Source organism: Pseudophryne corroboree, chromosome 5 (assembly GCF_028390025.1).
Source record: "Pseudophryne corroboree isolate aPseCor3 chromosome 5, aPseCor3.hap2, whole genome shotgun sequence".
Classification (NCBI taxonomy): Eukaryota; Metazoa; Chordata; class Amphibia; order Anura; family Myobatrachidae; genus Pseudophryne; species Pseudophryne corroboree.
The window spans coordinates 57,877,424-57,880,396 of NC_086448.1; positions in this window are offsets into that span (position 1 = coordinate 57,877,424).

A 2,973-nucleotide genomic window follows, 5' to 3' on the forward strand; every position below is an offset into this window, starting at 1 on the left:
AGTCTTCTGCCGCCGATTTCGAAGTCTTCTTGCTTCTTTCACCCGTCTTCTGTCTTCCGGCTCTGCGAGGGGGGCGGCGGCGCGACTCTGGGATCGGACGACGAGGGTGAGATCCTGTGTACGATCCCTCTGGAGCTAATGGTGTCCAGTAGCCTAAGAAGCAGGACCTATCTGCAGAGAGTAGGGCTGCTTCTCTCCCCTCAGTCCCACGATGCAGGGAGTCTGTTGCCAGCAGAGCTCCCTGAAAATAAAAAAAAACCTAACAAAATACTTTCTTACAGCAAGCTCAGGAGAGCTCACTGAACAGCACCCAGCTCGTCCGGGCACAGATTCAAACTGAGGTCTGGAGGAGGGACATAGAGGGAGGAGCCAGAGCACACCAGAACCTAAATTCTTTCTTAAAGTGCCCATGTCTCCTGCGGAGCCCGTCTATTCCCCATGGTCCTTACGGAGTCCCCAGCATCCACTAGGACGTTAGAGAAAAAGTTTTAGCCATTATACCATATATTAAAGCAACACTCTCCTTTGGTAGCCTAAACCACAGGGTCCTGAACGCAGGGACCCCGGAGATCCGGCTTTTTCTCAACCCTGACTTTTTTATGGACTATTTTCCAGGGACTGATAATCAGAGAACTTTTTTGGGCTTATTTATCATTCTCTCTATATATTGTGTCTAAAAGAAATGATTTTGTGCGGCTGTTTATCACAATCCTCTTGTCGGTACACAGGTATAGATAGAGTGAAAAGTAAAGTGCTATCTTAAGTTAGGTGGTGCATGTGCACGTACAGGCGGCTAGGGAGGGATCCGAAATAACAGAGATGCTACAGCTATCAGAATGACTTTGATTTTGTGGAGCTTGATAAAGACAGCTGTCCGCATTGAGAATTATGGGGACTACAGATGAATGTAGGCGATATCTCTGCTCTATCTCCTGAGTTCAGATTTTACATCATAATCCTGAAACTAAAAAAAAATAAAAATAATAAAGTTCCACATTATCTTGGGTTAATAAATAGGCCCCTCTTAATGAATACAGCGTGCCGTGAAGTGTAAAGAGAACACCGATTGGACTGTTCACTCCTATTGTTTCAATAAAGGTCACTACATGGTACTGCTGAAATTGTCATCCCTGACGCCTTTTTTATTGTGCTGCAAAATCACAGGCAGCTGTATTATGACTGCTTGTCCTTTGCAGCGTGGTCATTTACTGCACAGAGCAAGAGAAGTCGACACGTGAGTCTGACTGCTGAGCTAGGTTCTTTTGGAAGCAAATGAAAAAAAAAATTTGCTAGAAAAAAAAAAAAGCTGACTTATACCCCTTTTCCACCAACTTCAAAATCCATGTGGACGCGCAAAATCCTGGATTTTGGTCAGTGTAAACGCAAATGACCTTGGACTAAGTTCCGGGTCCCCGACCCTGCCCCTACCAGGGTCATAGAGCTGAAACTCGTGAATTTGCCGGCTTGCTAGACCAGGTAAATTCCCGGGTCACATGTCTGAAAGCATTAATGGCCTTTATGTCAAATATAACAGAGGTAAAAAAACAGTAGAATGGGGGGCGTGGCCTGGATGCTGAGCAAGTAGGCAGCAGTCTCAGTGAGCTCTCAGGGACCTGAGAGCTAAATACCAAATAAAACCTCCCCAACATCCCAAACCAGACCCTGCGACACATAGCTGTTGGGCTGAAGCAGTGAGAAAGCAGGGAAGTAGAGCTGCGGAATCGGGGAGCCGGTTTTCTGGCTCCCGCGGATTGCGGCCTACTCCCTGCCACGAAGCCGAGGCCTCAATTTTGGATCACATCCGCTGGCTGGGCGGCTGCCTTGCCGAGACGTCTGGAGGACCCGCTCGACCACTACCCACTCGGTGTATCCCCTGCAACCTACCAGTGCCCATCGCCGGGTGACGAGGAGAAGTGAGCCCCGGATCGGAGCTGCCTGACGAGCTCCGTCACGAGAGCGGCGGCCATCTTGAGGGACGGGAGCTGGAGACGCGATCCGGCTGCAGCAAGGAGGAGACGGCGGACGGCCCCCCGGGTGAGTGTGAACCCAGACCCGGCTCGGCCGAGCAGACGGCGGGCCTCTCCTCCCTCCCTGTAAACTGCACCCGGCGTCCGCCGGGAGCCGCTGCGGGCGCCCTCCCCCCTCCGATTTCAGACTGACTGGGGCTCAGAAAGAAAAACAACAATTGCTGCAGGTGCGCTCCCTGCTAGCACCCGGCCTGCCTACACCACCTGTCTGTGCCCTGGGGTGAGTGCTGCCCTTGGTGGGTGGTGGAGGGATCCCCCCCCCCCCCCCCTGAAGAACACCCTTGCCCCTCGCTTTCCAGAGTGGCTTCCCACGGCCGTGGGTGGCTGGCCAGAGGAGCCTGAGGAGCAGACCTACCTCCCACAATCTTCAACCTCCACGGGGGCTGAAATATAAATATAAAGGCCTAACACACCAAGGCAGAAAAGGGTAAATAAAAAAGGGAGCGACCCCTGTCCCTACCACGACCGTTCCATACCTATCTGGGGTGGAATCTTTTCTGACGAGGGGAGTACAACCCCCCCTGACCCTGCTCCTGAGACGGCCAGGAATACATTGCTTAAAGTGAGGGTCACAAGCGCAATGGCCCTGTCTGCACCGCTCACACCGATGTAATCCAAGAAATTTCTCCCACCTCTGCCGTTATCCACGTGATGTCTTGTTAGCTCCTGGAAAAGTGGAGTCTCCCGGTTTCTCCATCTTCAGTGCTTGGATACATTAAGCTATCTCCACCTGGGCTTTATCATGCCCACTAGGCGCAGCAAACCGTCAAAACCGGCTCAGCAGCTTTTTTTCAAACCATCCCCGAAAATGCCGGGCCCTAAAGTCACCGGGCCATCTACGACAGGAGCAGTTCCTCAGACCCCCCCGCCACAGGAGGTGCGTCCGTCAGCCACGTCCTTAGATAAGGTTGGAGACGGGGAGGCCCTCACGGTGGGCACTATGAAG